Source organism: Pseudophryne corroboree, chromosome 7, assembly GCF_028390025.1.
Source record: "Pseudophryne corroboree isolate aPseCor3 chromosome 7, aPseCor3.hap2, whole genome shotgun sequence".
NCBI lineage: Eukaryota > Metazoa > Chordata > Amphibia > Anura > Myobatrachidae > Pseudophryne > Pseudophryne corroboree.
In genome coordinates, this window is record NC_086450.1 from 48339045 (window position 1) to 48357686 (window position 18642).

General features: G+C 45.5%; 1 protein-coding gene and 1 long non-coding RNA gene across 5 annotated transcripts in view; one reads left to right on the plus strand and one right to left on the minus strand.

Annotated features, from left to right (window-relative positions):
* The window catches only part of LOC134943349 (uncharacterized), a 93822-nt gene extending 85288 nt beyond the window's left edge, over nucleotides 1-8534 (plus strand). For both annotated transcript variants that reach the window (XR_010181487.1, XR_010181486.1), the window contains exon 5: nucleotides 6583-8534. This is a non-coding gene — a long non-coding RNA (uncharacterized LOC134943349). The remainder of the gene's footprint in view (nucleotides 1-6582) is intronic.
* ERBB4 (erb-b2 receptor tyrosine kinase 4) overlaps nucleotides 1-18642 on the minus strand; it is a 1260323-nt gene that overhangs the window by 904908 nt on the left and 336773 nt on the right. The gene's annotated exons all lie outside the window — the stretch shown is intronic.

The window sequence follows — 18642 nt, forward strand, 5'->3', positions numbered from 1 at the left end:
TATATACATTACTCCACACACTAGAGCCCCTTATTCACATTACGCTACACAGTAGTACCAATAATGCACATTATGCCACAGAGTAGTGCCGTCGTCAGAAGAGGACTGGCTGGACACACGCAATGTGGGGTCACGCTTCCACACTCTCCCGGTTTTGGCGTGCTTTCCTCTTCTGTATTTAAGGTAACTGAAAACAGGGTGTGTGTGCACGTAAATGTTGGCTTCTCTATGTGATTCATTTACTGCTCAGGTGCCATCTGAAGAATAATATAACCAGTATATATATATACCTATATATAGGTATGATATTTCTTGGTAATTGCCCTGGTGCCCTCAGCATGGACAAGGAAGGCAGGCTGTAGTAAAGTAGCTGCCGGCACTCTCAGGTCTTCCTGGTAATGTTAGAGCTGGACGCTGTGCATCACAAAATTGGAAAAATCAACACAGTTGGAGGGATTTTCCCCCTGGTGTGATGCACAGTGTTCATCTTTAACATTAACAGGAAGACCTGTGAGTGCTGGCAGCTACTTTACTATAATCTATGTATCTATCTATATACATATATATATATATATATATACACACACACACACACACATTTCACTTTGAAGAGGAGGCGCCTGTGTCTTTGTCCCCCCTACCGGGGCAGTTCCTCACCCGCAGGGATGCCTATCAAAGAACACAGAAGGCAGCAACCACTGTTCTTGGTGCCAGGGTCAGACATTGCTCTGCAGTCCGCACTACATCAAGTAACTGCAATGGCTGCTGGGAGCTGTAGTTTTGCAGAGTTGCTTGATTGTAGTGCGGACAGCGGAACGGTGCCTGACCCCGGCGCCGAGAACAGTGGTTGCCGCTGCTGCCTTCTGTGGTGTTTTTCGGGTGGGGGACAGTTAATCTACCCCCACAGCCGGGCAGCACCCTTCCTCAGCTGGCGCCCCTGGCGAGTGCCATCCTGGCCAATGGTTAGATACGCCCCAGGTCACATGGATGGCATCTTACAGACCTTCTTCAATATGACACTATTTGTAGACAGTCAGGCGCATGCCATTTTAGTTGATTACATGTAATCTCAATTTGTAAAGAGAAATAATCCGCTGTAACTAAAGGGGGGTACACACCTAGAGATGTGTGCTGAGCAATCTATCACAGACCGCTCAGCACACATTTCTCCCCCTGCTCAGCACTCAGCGCCATGTGTGCTGAGCAGAAGGGGGCGCTCACACTTCACCCAGCGGTGAAGTTAGCGACCTGACTAGAATTGGTATGCAAAAATATGCTAGTGTCGCAGTCGCCAGGAGTTGTATAGAGACTCCCATAATCGGCATCTCTGATTCGACGCAACCGCCAGGCACACTTCAGGCAAACATCAACCATCAGTGTAGCCCTACAGCTGCGTAGCTTGGCCACACGAGGAAAGACACCGGAGAAATTTAACCGCATATGGTATCGCAGCTGCAAACAGTTGCTGCGCGCTGGTGTTTTTGCAGCCATTCCCGTTACCTCCACCAAACTGTAGGCCATCGCTGCACATGCAAAGATATCTCCTGCTTTCGGTTAAGTAACGCAGGATTCCGCAGTCTGTATTATTCGTGACAGGCACTGCAGTCTGTAGCTATATACCATCTTCAGATGGAGCTAGCCATTGTAGACTATAGACTACATTTTGCTATTTGTTTGCACCGGAAAGGGCATGGATCCCAACCCAGCAGCCTGGAGTGCGCACATGCTCAGTACAGACATCTCTTTCACTACAGAGATGAGCAAGCGATAAAGGATGTACTAAGGAAAAGTCATCAATAGAAGCATCCTTAAGCATACTTGCCTACTTTTGAAAAGCAATTTAGGGGGTAATTCCAAGTTGATCGCAGCAGGAATTTAGTTAGCAATTGGGCAAAACCATGTGCACTGCAGGAGAGGCAGATGTAACATGTGCAGAGAGAGTTAGATTTGGGTTGGTTATTTTGTTTCTGTGCAGGGTAAATACTGGCTGCTTTATTTTTACACTGCAATTTAGATTGCAGATTGAACACACCACACCCAAATCTAACTCTCTCTGCACATGTTACATCTGCCTCCCCTGCAGTGCACATGGTTTTGCCCAACTGCTAACTAAATTCCTGCTGCGATCAACTTGGAATTACCCCCTTAGTGTGAAAGTAGCACCTATCAGCACGGACGTGTCCTGCTACTTCTGAGGGGCGTGTCATAAAAAGTACTTACATCCAAATGTAAATGAACCCCAAAGTTACTAAGATCTACATGTTGAAGAAAAGACACTGATATTTTGTAGGATTTGCTACTCAGGGAGATTGCTAATATTTCAGGGAGTCTCCTGCAGAACTATGGGCCCGATTCAGATCTGATTCAGCGATTAACTGCGCATGTGTATGCACCGCAATGCGCACGCGCATCGGCAAACAACAGGCATCGCCGGTCAGCGACAGGCTGGTGCGAAAATTCTAATCGCACTGACATTCGCATGCTGATTGACAGGAGGAGGCCGTTCGTGGGTGGTAACTGACCGTTTTCTGGGATTGTCAGGGAAAACGCAGATGTTCCCAAGCGTTTTATGGGAGGGTGTGTGACGTCAGCTCCGGCCCCGATCAGCCCGTTCTCATCGCACTGTAGGAGTAAGTTCTGGGCTGCGCACAGACTGCGAAAATCATTCACTGGTGAGTGAGGTGCGAACGGATTTGCAGCTGTCCGCTGACTGAGGTTTTTTTTGCAGCTTGGCGCACACATGCAATCGCACACTTGCACGGCGAATATACACTCCCCTTGGGCGGCGACTATCTGATCACAAGGCTACAATTTTAGCAGCCCAGCGGTCAGGTCTGAATTAGGCCCTATGATCCTTAAGATGCTCAAAATACTCGGCTCCTTCCCGGTGCTATCGGTCCCCAACAACAGTTGTGATGTCATATGTTCTTGAGTGGGGCCGGCAAAACTACAGCCCTGCAGCCAGGACTTAGAAGCAATGCAATGTACGGTGAACACAAAGCAAAAACCCTGAAGAAAGTCTGCAAGTCCAAGAAGTACAAGTCATGGCAACGAAGGTTCATAGTGGCAGAACTGTGTGGCTGACCGGCGTTACATTCCACGCTATAAACCACAGGGCAGCACATATCGCTACTGCTTTAGAGCATCTTGAATCCTTTGTCATGTGACAGTCATAGAAGCAGGCAGAGATGTGACAGACACGCGACGGAGCGGAGGAATAGATTAAATGCGGGGGGGGGGGGGGTGAAGAGAAGAGGATCTCAGATCATGCTTGGGCACGCTATTCTCAACAAGCTGCGGTTTTCACTAGTACATTACAAAGACCAGCAGATAAAGCACGGTCGCATGTTACACTGTAAGACTAATGGGGTAGCTGGTGAATATAGTGTATATCTATCAATTCTCATAATCACCTAATCTCCGTTGCTGCTGCTGCTGCTGCCGCCAATGATTGAGGTTCATGACATTTAATTACCATGATGAACCCGCGAGCCTGGCACCCAGTCAATGACTTTGCACACGCGTGTTCTCTTCTCTCCGCCCCCTGCGATGCAATTGGATTTCTTGGAAAATACAAAGAACTGCTGCCTCTGAGCTATCTGATGACTTTGTAAATGCAAAGAGGCCAATGTTGTGGAACAGACAATCTAATGACATAGTGTTTAGTGTTCCCTAAAGCAAGAGACAGATGAAGGGGAACGGTGAACCGGCAACCTAAGCATAATTAAGACAAGGCTGAGTGCTTGCCGCTCTGCCATTACATTAATCTCACATCACTGGCACCTGGGTGAAATTTATGAGATATGTAAAAAGGGCCTTTTCTGACTGACCTTGATAAGACGGCGTGATTTATCACGTGAGCTAGCGGCGATGGGGTCGGAGGCGAGGCGTAAAGGCGAGAGGGCATCGTTATTAGGGGTAATATTACAATTACGGTGTTTGTATATGGTGCTGAGAGCCAGCTACGACATCAATACACAAAGTGATTACATAAAGGCGGATTAGCCCGGGCGGTGAAGTACGGCTTATGAGGACGTAGAAACTTGTAGACTAAGCATTAACTGTATACTGTAAACTACTGTCCGGTTGCTATGGTGATCAATCAAATTCATGTTTTACTCCAGGATTATACAATCGTAAACCCAATGTCCATGTGTGGTCCTTAAATTACTTTTGTGACCCTCAACTTTCCAAAGAACTTTACAGCTACCACGATGAACCACTCTAAGGACCTTTGACCTACCACAAATGATTCCTGTTGGGGTAATTAACATGTTCTTCATTGACCTGCACTACTACAAATGGAAATTCTCATTACTACCACAAACAAACACAGCTGGAACAGTGACTTTTGCTGTCCACCATTCTACATCTTCTATCTTCAGGATGTCGGCGGATATGTGACATCCCAAAGGTAATTATCAGGGTTTGAGTTAAAGACCGGAGGGTAAGTTAGGCACTATGGGGGTGGTTAGCCCTAGTTGACACCCCCTGAGGGTCAGCTATAGATACCACCCCTGGAGCGTTAGCCCTAGCCGCCACCCCCGGAGGTTAAGGGTTAGGGGAGGGAAGGGGGGAGGGTTAAGATACTTAACCCTCCGATGTCGGGATCTTCAGTGTCAGGATGCTGCGGCAGTCATGTGACCACTGGCATCCCAACCACCGGTATTTCATACCAAACCCCTTTTATCACATGACATTAACAGAAAATAAAAATGTTTGTATTCTAGCCGTAATTAATAATCTGATTGTATAGACATTACTGTATTTCATGTAAGCGTCAGCTTTGACACCACGATCTTCCTGCATCAGTTTAACAGAAGTCATGCAACACAATTCTTTGCTTTTCTTTAAATTAGATGCTTGGAATCATTACATCTTAGATAGTCCCCTGCCACATTAAACTTGTCTTACATGGACACTTTGCAGAAAATCAGTGTGCTGAAATAATCTGTGCTGCTTCTGTAATGTTCAATGTAACTGCAGGTTGTTGTAGCCCCTCCCACTTAATCTTCTGCATGTCGTGTGTGATCATATTTGAAAAATTAAGTATCTATATAAAAAAAAAAGTATTGTAGAATACTGGTAAGCATGTCCATAAGAAAATTATTTTGGAAGAACCAAGAGGGCAGCCCATGCCCCTGTAATTCTGATGCCCTAGACCTGAGCCTAGGTGGTCTTTCCAAGTATCTGGGAATGATTAGATTGGCATTCTGATTTTCTGTTAAAATTTAGGAGATCCTAAAAGTAACCATAGCTTAAATTAGCTCCCTATTAATAACAAAAAAAAATAAAAAAAAAATACAGATTAAAAAAAGTCATTCATTTACAAAAGGAAATTACATTATAAACAGCTTGTGCTTATTGCTATATAGGAATCATAACACATCTCAAAGTAAGATGATTGCTGCTCATTGCAGGACGATTTATATAAAAACAAAACAAAACAAAAAGTAAAGCAGAGGTAAAACTAAAATAAAAAAATACAAAACATATGGAAGAAACTCTTTTTTTCCCCAGTAAATATTTTTTTGTCCTTATGACATCAGCTTAGGCCATCCCTAGGTGACGGTAGCCACCGGTGGGAAGCGGTGGTCTTCCCTAGGAGGGCAACTGTAATAAATAGGCACAGAACTCTCATTTTGACTGGATTAAGGATGTATGTGCCCCTGCTATATTGCCACGTAACCATTTATATAAATATGCCGATTGATACTTGTGTCCTGGTATGTAAAAACAGAGAACTGATATAGGATGTGCTTTCTTTATACACATAACCGTACTGTACCTAAAACTTACGGAAAGTATCTAGCTAGGCCAGAGAAAGCAAACATGTATTCCCATTACAGGAAGTAACAGGGCCCCAGGGAACACTCCGTTGTAATGCCCTAAATAGGTGCCTGTGCTCCGCTGTAACCTTTCCCCAGGAACGGACAGCCAAGCAAAGGTCTGACAGTTAAATGCAGCATATGCCATGATCTCGGCTGTGACGCTAGGCTGTCAGGGCTTTTATAACAAAGCCTCCCGCGCTATATCCTACCTTTAACAAGGTAGACAGGAAACAATAACAAGCGATTGGGATTTGTGCTTCCAGCCCAGGCGAATTCCTGAGGTTTATCTCACAGAGCCCGGCCGTGATAAATGCGGCTCTTTACTCGTTACAACGTAGCAGCGGATTCAGCCGAGTGAAGTAGAGGGTTTCTGAGACTTGACCTGGCTTAGCGCCTGAGATCTGTTTTGTTTGGAGTAAAAAATCTTTCTTCCTTTTTTCTCTTTTAAAAATGTACTTATAGAGGAGCCACGGAGAAGGTAAAACAGGGTGTATGGTGCCAGCGTGTCTTATTCGTGAACCGTCCAATGAAATGTGTGCTTTGATCCGTCTGCTGTACCGCCAGAAGATGAAAGCACAGACCATACTGTGCTCTCTTTGCTTTATTTTCTTCCCCTTATTTATACAAATTTGATTTGTTGAACCAATTAAATAATATTATTTTTACAGTAGGCAAGCACTGAACTGCTTGAATGAAATGTGCTCTTTCATAGAACTCGTTTATTTTATTCCTTATGAATTTTTTTTTCCAGGAATGAAGAATGAAGGCCAACATGTGGGGGAGTGACCATGCTGCATTATAAATACCTGTGCTGAAGGGGGCTTGGCCGTATGCTTGAGCCCAATTACCGAGTGTTGTGTCCAAAGAACAGTAACAGTACGTCTCTGAGAAGTGCAGCAGGAACCAGAAAAATAAAACAATGTAATTAATAGAGATAAGTGTTCCGGTTTTGCTGAAAACCAAACACACCCGAATTTTGGGGTTCCAAGTTGAACTGAATCCTGGTTTGAATCACTTTGGGGTTCCGAACAGTCTTCCCACCAAATTCTGATCTTGGATCTCAAAAACAGATCTTGCGTGTTATGGAATGCCGGTAATTCCGTCACTTGTGATTTCAGGTGCCATGTCACACAGGAGAGTGTATGGAGAGGGTTTGGGCAAGAGTTTATGCTGCAATACTGCATGCTACCATCTAAAGGAGACATTTACCAAGCAGTGATAATAGTGGAGAAGTGAGCCAGTGGAGATATTTCCCCATCAACCAATCAGCAGCTCTGTATTATTTTATAGTATGCAAATGATAGATGTTACTTCAGTGCTGATTGGTTGCCATGGGCAACTTCTCCACTGGCTCACTTCTCCGCTCTTATCACTGCTTAGTAAATGTCCCCCTAAGTTACATGATTTTAGTTTTTTGTTATTTTTTTTTTTTAATCAATTTTTTAAGAAATCCACATTCAAAACCCTTGAGGGTGGTTTTGGCAAAACCAAACCACACAAGTGATTTAGAACCAAAACCAAAGCCAAAAACACAGGGTCTGCGCACATCCCTAGCATTTAGTAAATGCTACAGAAAGATATTAATAAACCAATCAATTGTTAAAAGTTTTCTAAAGTTATCTGAACACGTCAGTGCTGGGATTGGAAAGCTGGTCTTGTTCTGTTAAATGAGACAGGCGGTGAAAATAACAAAATAGATTTCTGCATTAGAAGCCTTTGATACTTTCCCTCAACTTTTCCCAGGCCATGGCTCCATCCGGGAATCCTACTCCACCAGCAAAGAGGAACTCTCCAGCTAATTAAGGAGCATTGCTTAGTGCCGGCAATGTCAGAACACAAAGCCTCGCTCCCTCTTCCATTCCACTCTTTGTTCTTGTTTACATCCCGGCCCGGCACGGAACTCTTTGTCTAATTAGCTGTTGATAGATCGGATGCTCTTGTTTTCATAAACATTTAATTCTTCCGTCATCCGCATTTACGCTACTGCATGTTGAATTGTCTTTTACCAGCCTAATTTGGTTTGAGTGAATGTAAATCCCATTAAGCAGTCAGTGTGTACCTATCAGAGTGTAGAGCACAATCTTCAAACTGTCTTAGTTACAATAGCATGCATAAGGGCTGACTATAAGGAGATTTTGGAGCCATTATTAGTTATGGTTTCCGTCCAAATCACCGAGATTGAAATGCTTTGATGCTGGAAGCTTTGTGTACTGAGAATCTTTCCTGTAATAAATGTAAAGTACATAAGTATCCTGTTTTATAAAGCAGCAGTACGCTGTGTGTTACTTATAAACATAGATTACACTGGGAAATATATCGCACAATACTAATAATAACTGACTCGGCGGCCAATCATATTACAGTGTGTATTTAGCAGAAACATCTGAACTCGCTGCACCATTGGGAACTACTTAGTAGATTTAAGTACATGGGAGGGTACGTGATATGGACGCCTTCAAGATGACAATGTAACATTGCCTTAAACGTCAGGATGACAGACAACTTTCAAATAAATAAAATCATTTCTATTTGTTGATTGCTGGCACTAAGGTAACACGGGGTCTAATTCAGAAATGATCGCTGCTGCGCGTTTTTGCTCAGCGGGCGATCAGGTCTGAACTGCGCATACGCCGCAGTGCGTATGTGTATGCCGTAGATGCGATCGGGATCTCAGCCCAGCGATCGCCTCTGCCTGATTGATAGGCAGAGGCGTTCGCTTGGCGAGCCGGTGGCATACGGACGCCATTTTGGGGGCGCGGTGTTCCCGGACCGCGCAGGGGGTGGGCCGTGGCAGCTGCGTGATGTCACACGCAGCCGCTGCAACCCGGGACGCGGCTAAGAGTCGCCTACCAGCGCAGGTAGGGACTTACTCGCCGGGTGCGATAGCATCGCAGCCATGCGATGCTATCGCACCCGTGCAGCGGGGGGGGAGGGCCAGACATGCGGGGCGGACTAACCCTGTGCTGGGCATCCCCCTGCATGTCAAGGTGGCTGATCGTAGCCATGCAAAGTTTTCCACGGCTACGATCAGGTCTGAATTTAGAATCCTATGGAAGGACAGATAAAATACTCTATAACACTCAACAAATAAACTACAAAACTGAAGCCTGAGACCAATAGGAAACTGCAATGATGTCAAAATTGCTGCAGACTAAATACAGCACTAGCCAGGTAGATAAAACATTAATACTTCACATTTCTTATGCCTGGGGATCCAGCGTGAGTGGAGAATAAGGACCTTTCTGTGTGACCCGATATATTGAATTAACTAGATGGTCCGATGATATGACAGCACAGAGGGAACCAGCTGTCTAAGGATATTACACCATCTGTGACCATACTATCGCTGCCAATTGGATTGGCCGGGCATAATCAGTGAAGCAGATAATCGGAACATAAATCACAAGCAGGCCTTGCGCATTATCAATTAAATGGCTGATGCATAGATTGTTCCAGACAAATCGGGTTGTGTTATTTTCGAGAAAATTAACTCCTATCCGTCAAATCACAGATGCGGCGGCCTTGAATGAACGGGCTGCTTTGTCTTGAGTGTGAAAGATGGTGGAAAAACGTAGAATCTCCACACAGACTGCTGTAGGAATACACTGTTCTGTAGGAATCCCATAGACTTACATACAGTACTAGAAAATGCAAGCGATCTATGTAATAAAAACATATTACATTTTACAGATCTACTGTATGTTGTATAAACTAAACCAAAGTGATCAGTCTACATCATAGTGGTTATGGGTTATTGTCTGCGATGTGATAAATATAATCCTAAAACCTATGAGAAAAAGGGCAGAATTATCATTAATTGTGCTTTTGTGTTGGAGTTCCTGAGGCTGGTTTAAAGAAGGGATGAGGTCAGTATTCTGGCAGTCAGGATCCCGATTGTCAGAATCCCACCGGAACCCAAAGGGAACACTAACATAGGGATAGACCCTAGGGAAGGGTTAGGGCTAGGCTGCAGGAGAAAGGAGGGAGGGGGGGGGGGCTAGGCTGCAGGAGAAAGGGGGGGGGGAGGTAGGCTTAAGCTTTGGGCGTTAAGGTGTCCATACACTTATACGATATGGCCCTTTCTCACACGATGTAGACCCATGGGGCCGATAAATTGTATGGAAAGCGTCACATCATATGTGTTTCACCTCCGATTCTGATCCGATGCATGGTCCTGTGCGCATTGGATCAGATCCAGAGATTGTCATGGCTGCCAGAAGGATTTGTGGGATCCCGCAGCCATGACTGGGAATGAAATCAATACATCGTATGCAAAAGGGACGCATACGATAGCCACCCGGGAGCTGCAGGGTGAGTTGGTGGGGTATCGCATGCAAGGTTCACAGGGTTCGGCTGCAGGAGGGAACAATTAGGGTTACGTTGCAGGAGGGTACAGTTAGGGTTAGGGTGCGGGAAGGGGGTTAGGGTTAGGCTGTAGGAGGGAACAGTCAGGGTTGGGCTGGGGGAAGGGTTAGGCTGTAGGAGGGAACAGTCAGGGTTGGGCTGGGGGAAGGGTTAGGCTGTAGGAGGGAACAGTCAGGGTTGGGCTGGGGGAAGGGTTAGGCTGAAGGAGGGAACAGTCAGGGTTAGGCTGTGGGAAGGGTTAGGCTGCAGGAGGGAACAGTCAGGATTAGGCTGCGGGAAGGAGGTTAGGGTTAGGCTGCAGGAGGGAACAGTCAGGGTTAGGCTGCGGGAAGGGTTAGGCTGCAGGAGGGAACAGTCAGGATTAGGCTGCGGGAAGGGGGTTAGGGTTAGGCTGCAGGAGGGAACAGTCAGGGTTAGGCTGCGGGAAGGGTTAGGCTGCAGGAGGGAACAGTCAGGATTAGGCTGCGGGAAGGGGGTTAGGGTTAGGCTGCAGGAGGGAACAGTCAGGGTTAGGCTGCGGGAAGGGTTAGGCTGCAGGAGGGAACAGTCAGGATTAGGCTGCGGGAAGGGGGTTAGGGTTAGGTTGCAGGAGGGAACAGTCAGGGTTAGGCTGCGGGAAGGGTTAGGCTGCAGGAGGGAACAGTCAGGATTAGGCTGCGGGAAGGGGGTTAGGGTTAGGCTGCAGGAGGGAACAGTCAGGGTTAGGCTGCGGGAAGGGTTAGGCTGTAGGAGGGAACAGTCAGGGTTAGGCTGCGGGAAGGGTTAGGCTGCAGGAGGGAACAGTCAGGGTTAGGCTGCAGGAGGGGATAGTTAGGGTTAGGCTGCAGGAGGGGATAGTTAGGATTAGGCTGCGGGAAGGGGGTTAGGATTAGGCTGCAGGAGGGAACAGTCAGGGTTGGGCTGGGGGAAGGATTAGGCTGTAGGAGGGAACAGTCAGGGTTAGGCTGCAGGAGGGGATAGTTAGGGTTAGGCTGCAGGAGGGGATAGTTAGGATTAGGCTGCGGGAAGGGGGTTAGGATTAGGCTGTAGGAGGGAACAGTCAGGGTTGGGCTGGGGGAAGGGTTAGGCTGTAGGAGGGAACAGTCAGGGTTAGGCTGCAGAAGAAGAGGTAGGGGTGGGGGTAGAATGCTTAACAGGATCAGACAGGATATTGACTACTGGGATGCAGCTGTCGGCATTCTGACTGTCGGAATACTGACTGCTGGGATTACTTGTCGTACATACAGTATTGAAAGTCACTATTGGCGTCACTACGGGGTGCTGACTGCACCGGGTGTCACCATCCCGTCATTTACTTATCGGTGAACAGAAGCCAGGTGCTGCACAGTGACGTTATCGTGCAGCGCCCAATTTGCAGTTACTGAGGTGAAGCTGGCAGTGTGGGGAGAGTCTCTGGGGGCACACCAGTATCCCTGGGAATGCTGGCCACACCCCCAGAATGATGGAAATGGGGGTGGGAGAAAGGCAACACACCCTTCCTCAGCAAGGCTACACTCCCTTTTGGATTCCCGCGGTCTATTTGGCACACTGGGGACACCGATGTCAGTGACACCACTGAATGTCATAACAAAAGAAAGGAGCTGGAGCAAACTCATAGTTAGCTTATTGACATGGCCACCAGTGGATCAACATGTAAATTTAGTACAAACAATCACCATGTGACAATAATTACATTCAGCGTTGAATACTTTTCACACCAGCAGCCATTTTGGCAGAGTTGGGAACTGAATACCAGATTGAGAGACATTATTTTTTTTCTTCTTTTTATCTCACCAGCGGCCACTCTGGCAGAGTTTGGAATTGCATGTGGATTCATGCAAGGACTCACAGAGATAGCCCTGACGTTTATGAGACCAACTGTGTTTATTTACATAGTGCATGTTTAAGATGGTAGCTTGGCTGTGTTGGCATAGCAACCGCCCATGCTCCACTGCCACCCTTCTGCCTGGCTGTTCGGGAAAATGCAGGGCAAAGTCCTAAAACTAGGACTGTCCCACTGACATTGGGACACTTGGGAGCTATGGGTCATACTACAGTAGAATCCAGAAGCACAACAGATAAATAAAATATAATTTTACTACAAGCACGGTTCTTTCCTTACACTTGGTTGAAATGCATTTGTTGTACGTTACAAAGGATTGCTTATGGAGCACACAGACAGTGATGTAACATCAGTAATGCTCCCCACCGTAGTGCTGGATGCATAAACATCTGTGCCAAGATCAGAGAATCCCTGGAGTTCTCCGGTGATGGTTTCGCTATGCAGACCTATACGGAAAACTATCTGAAATATTTATATGTACCACAGGAAGCCTTCTTACTGCTTTTGTCAACTAGCTTAAAGGAGCAGTGCAATCCACATTTAAAGAAGGAGCCAAGACTGGAAGTTGCTCCGAAAACACCAATTCAGTGCTGTGCGGTGAACAGGACATACCTCCCAATTTTCCAAACATGGCTCAGACTCAGAACAGTCAAATCAAACCTGTCCTACGTACATTTGATAAGGCAGGAGGTATGCAATGCTATAATCACACTCAATATTATAGCTTTGTGTTTAGGTTTAACCCAGTTAGTGCTATAGTCGCCCCTAAAGAGATACGATGATCGGGTTTGTGACTCTACAGTGTTAACCGCATTCTCATCCATTTCTGTATCCCATCAGAACGTTGTCAGTACAGCAATTAAATAAATTGCTTTAATTGCCCCAAAACTTCATAAATGATTATCCTTGCATCACCTCCTCATTGTATCCAATATTTATTAACGTGTGCCGCTGACCTGCATGTTTAAGATATGAGTAGCAGATTCTGAATTCATTCACCGCCTGCCAGCTTGCTCCATCACCCCTGCTCAGATCCATTTTATGAAGTTGCATTTGAGCTGTGCGAGCTTCAGCAAATTGAATGAAATGGAACACTTGTTTTTCTAACCAGATATAATATGATGCTGTTTATACCCCGCTTGACGCTGTCTGGATGTGAGGCATATTGTAGATGCAGAATTCACCCAGTGGTTGCATGCAGATCGGACTGAATCCGTCACTACGGGTCGGACAGAGACTTGCAACTGTCTTAAACTCTTTCACTGCCAGAGCTGGAGCAATAATGGGGTAAGTAAATATGATCTGATATATATAGAAAAGGGCATTAATGGTGTATAATAATAAAAACCATGGGCAACATATTCCCATGGCTATTACGGAACAAGCTCCAATTAGAAAGATCACATAATGTGATTATAGTTGTAGATTGCACCAGTGACACAGCATGTACAACTGGGTATACTTAACTCATTCTTGCCTACTTTCATTATACCCACATTATCGTCACCCTGGCCCCACACCTGCTGTTTATAAAGACACAAACTGCGCAATTTTATGGCAGGGGGCGGGTCTAGGATGATGTGAGTCATTGCGAACCAGGTCATACAACTTCCCAGTCGTCTGCTTCAGGAAAGTGGGAGGAATCGGCAGATTACACAACTCTTTCGGGAGGTCCAGTGAGAAAGCCCCACATACAGGATTCTCCCAAACCATCTGGGAGCGTTGGCAATATGGCGTCTCACATATACAATGTATGAAGTGGAAAGAGTCAATGGGATGTTATGTGCTGAATCTCCATGTATCATAAACTCATCCACCTGCAGGGTCTGGCTGGGCAGGGGGGCAGGGTGCCATCTGCCTCCCGGGCCGGTGCAATTTAAGTGTTCCAGGGCCATTTTCTCATTGCATTCCCTGTGAAAAGCTGGGCCACTTGCTTGAGTCTGCCACCCAGGCTGAAAGTTGCCAGCCAGCCCCTGTACACCTCTGTGTATGTAGCAATTGCCAGCTAATTTCCTTAACGATATGGTAAATCGTATCAGACTCATGTATTCTGGTGAAAGCATATGCCGCCTTATTGTTGCTGACCATGCTGTCATTGGCTGCCAATGCGGTGATGCCTCTATTTATAGAGCAAAGCCTTATTACTGATGAAAACACCAATGCACTATATATTCATTGTATATAGTAATCATGGCATGGCAAGATAAGTGTAGTATGATATGTCTGTATAAAAGTATATTACAAAATTTTCTGATGATTGGGTTATCAGCCTGATTCTGAGTCCCATCGAGACTTATGCTAATCTCGTGGCCGATTTCTGGCCACGTCTGAGTCTGACTAGCCCCCCCACAACTGTTACCTTCCAGGAACGCCCACTAAAATCCACACTCCCCACGCCCAAATCCGTTCTGTGTCTTTGTGCAGTAACAAATGGGACGCATACGCAGTGCGACTCAGATCTATGCGCAGTAGTTCTTGCATCGGCAACTGCGTGAACATAAGGCATTATGTGTCGTTAATGTGTGACTATGTTTTGTATAGATGGATGAATTATTTGAGCAATTCAGACAAATTGCAGAGATCCAGCATCTGCTAACAAATTTGTGAGTCAGTTTGACAAATAACATTACATTGGTAAAATAAAAAGCTTAGATTTCCATGTCTGGTTTAGATATTCTTTAGATGGTGATAGGTATGTAGTGTTGCTTATACGGTAGGATGCAGATTCCTTCCCTCCGTCCTACAATAGTACGTCATTCTCAATGTAATAGAAATATCACTGTTCAGGGAAAAAGCTGTGCGCTACAGATTTTAAATTGAAAGTTATATGATTGCAAGCAGGCTGTAGATCTGCTGACTTAATTAAGCTCATTACATAATTAATTGATATGATAAATGAGCTATGTAATAGAAAAACTGTACATCTTTGAATAATGTTCATTATGCTAAAAAATAGTTTTGAAATCATCTACTACTATCAGTTTTTAAATCTAGAAAATGTAAATATAAAACATCACTGGCTCCTCCTTAATCTAATACATGTGAACTATCTGTAAAAATATAGTTATGGGAGTGGGAATATTCTCTTGGCTGCCGGTTTACACGATATGTAAAATTGGTGGTAATTATTATGGTCCAGTCCAGCAATGGATGGAATAAATAGTGTCCTTATTACGATCCATTAAAAGCATACAACCGATCTCAATGTCATTTTAATACAATAAGGTGCAACTGTTAATTTATGACAAAGAGTGGTGAATTTATTGCATAATCATATTGACGCGTTTCACTGGTTTCCAGCCTGCTTCATCAGAGTAGGTTATGGTTTGTGATTGAGGCTTTTTTTGGAGGATAAAAATGTTTGAGCTGCTTGAAAGGAAAGTGCAGTCTTCCACTGAGTGTGTTTCTCTGAGTCTTGTCAGTCAGCCATAAATGTAACTTCATTATGATTATCCCATAAATTCACCAGTCTTTGTCAGAAATGAACATTTGTACATTAATTATTTGTTTGTTAACAGTTTATTATATAGCACAGCTATTTTAAAACAATGATAAAACAAAACTGGGTAATGACAAACAGTCATAGAGGTAGGAAGCTCGCACGTTTACAATCTATAGGGAAATAGCTATTGATACACAATGATAGGCGCTACATATTGCATAATTGTCCACCAGGTGGCAAAGATGACATTGAGACTGGTTGTATGCTTTTAATGGATCTTAAATACATACAACCTCTATCAGTAAACCAACTCCCAATAGGATATCCCCTCTGCCATATTTACTAAGATAGGATTCTGGATCACTGATTTTACCTTGATCATTGGAGGGGCACAGATTCTCCATTCTCCAATAAAAACACAGTTGTCTACTCAAGGACACCATGGGAAATGTTTGGCTTGGGCAGGCCATGCTTAAAGCTTGGCCATGAAATTTTATGAATTTTGGGCTCAATCGGCAGATGATGCTTGTTGCTGAAGGATTAAGGTGGGTACACACGACACGATGTGTCACTGAATGACACATCATGACCGGCGGGTGACCGGTACCGCAAGTGCATACACACTTGCCGATGCCGGCAGCGGTGAACGACGGCAGTGGGGGTAGTGTGAATGGGGGCCATCGCTCTCCGCTAACGACAGCCCCAGATACTGTATTCTTGCATGTTCAAAAGATCTGGAGCTGTCGCTAGCTACCCGCAGGTGCGCGCATCTCCATCGGTATCCTTCATACATACGGAACGATGTAAACGATGTGTCGTTCCGTTTGATCGGGAACGCCAACATCGTGGCTGTAATCATTTCGTGTGTACCCACCTTAAGGCTACACCATGTTGTTGATGTAGCTGCCCCTCTCTGGCTCACCTAAACTCTGCTACAATGTACAGATGCCCTTTCAGCACCCCTATACTTACTATGCAAGAGTGTCAGGGAAACGCCAGGATCAGGGAGAGATTTCCCAGACTTCCGGGAAGGAAGGCATTTCTCAAGGAAAAGCCTTTACCTGCCTAGTAAATGTAGATGAGGGTGTGTCATTACGACACAAAGCCCATTATCGAGCACCACCTACCTCTCTGAACATTAAGGTGTGATGATGTGATTACCATAACCCAAAACCTGTGCCATGCCATACCAACAGATTTAAGGGCTTCTGTTTTGCCTTCCCGATCGGCCTTCTAGATCACTCCGTTCACTGCAGTCCGGCACCGGCTGCTACAGATGTTGGAAGGTATTTATTTTTTTAAATAACAATTAGTTGCTAAAAAATCTGCATTTTCTTTATCTGATTTGGCCTAGTTGCATACAACTAAAATGTATGTATGGTTCTTAGGTTAACAAGATGTTATACCTAGAGGAAAAATGGCTGATTGATCATATAACATAAATGCATACTGCTTTCTGCTTCCATACAAATATATCATCAGATATACAAACAGGAAATTATTTTCTAATAAAAGAAAACAACAACAACAACTCGGGAATACAAACTGTTTAACAATATTAGTCTACAACTCCTGCTGTCACCAAATGGTCGCTGCCTCATGCTGGGTAGAAAATAACATCAGTAAAAGTGACATTAGAACAAAATAGTTAAATAGATTAGTTTTTATTGTTTACATATTTTAGAAAATAAAACCCCAGATTGTAATATACTAATGTTGTGCAAACAATTAAAGGCTAGAATCGTGTGTACCTCCAAATTGTCCCAAGTTTAGAGCGACAGTGTAAGGGGCGGGGCTTCAGCCATACTTGGGCATTTCTGGTTGGACCGGGGCAAGGTTTGGTCGGATTGAGCAGGGTTTGATCAAATAGGGGATGGGGCCTATTTTGTCCTGATTTGGCATGTGTAAAAGTTGTGAGGTATGATAAACCCAGAGGAGAGGTATGGGATATAGTTGGCATCCCAACGGTCAAGATGCCAGTGGTCAGAAGACCAGCTCCGGAATCCCGATACTGCTCAGAATCCCGACAATCATCTTCCCGAATGTAAGTATTAGGGGGAGGGTTAGGGTTAGCCTGTGGGGGAGTTTTAGGTTAGGCACTAGGGAGAGGGTTAGGCTGCAGGGGTATTAGGGTTAGGCAATAGAGGAAGGGTTAGTGTCAGACTGTGGAAGGGAAGGGTTAGGATTAGGCTGCAGGTGGGGAGGTTTAGGCTGCAGGAGGGCAGGGTTAGGTTGCGGGACGGTTATGGTTAGGCTGTTGTTAGGAAGGGTTAGGATTAGGCTGCAGGAGGGGAGGTTTAGGCTGCAGGAGGGGAGGGTTAGGTTGCGGGAGGGGAGGGTTAGGTTGCGGGATGGTTATGGTTAGGCTGTTGTTAGGAAGGGTTAGGGTTGGGGGAGGGTAAGAAGAAGGGTTAACAGACTTACTAAAATGTGTTGTGATGCCGCTGACAGTATTCTGACCGCTGGCATCCTGACTGTTGAGATCATGTACACAACCCCATACCTCCCAACTTTACGTTAGCTGTGAGAGGGACTCCTACGTGGTGAAGCCACGCCCGCCGAGGAAAAGGGGCATGGCTACAGGAAAGGGGCGTGGTTTTGGATAAAGGTCCGTGGCCTTGCGGCAGTGCCGTGATCACGAGCCACGGTCCCCATTTCTCATCACTATGGAGGCATGGCCAGCGCTCAGTGAGCTGCTGGCATGCCCCCTCTCTCTGTCTCCGTGAATAGATGCTGTGTGCGCATGCGCACAGTGTCTATTCACCCTGCTCTGCAGCGAATGCAAGGGCCTCCCAACTGCCCCCTACCCCCACACACACACACACTGCGGGACACTGCTGCCCGTGGGTGGGACAGCAGGACAGTCCGTAACAAACGGGACTGTCCCGCGAAAATCGGGACAGTTGGGAGGTATGAAACCCGGTAGGTACATTGGCATAATTGCATAGTAGGAGCCTGGCCATGTTTACATACAGTGATATGCTACAGGTATCACCATCAAGGCTATGCTCACCTCACTAGGGAAGTGGTCAGGTTGGCTGCTCCAGGCTCCCATACTTTTCCACAAGTATGGGAGCCTGGAGCAGCCAAGGAGGTTCAGTCAAACCCACAAAATTGTGTGACCACTCTCAGGTCTGTAACTAGGAATGTGAGCAGTCCTGCCAACCAGGGTGACGTGGTTG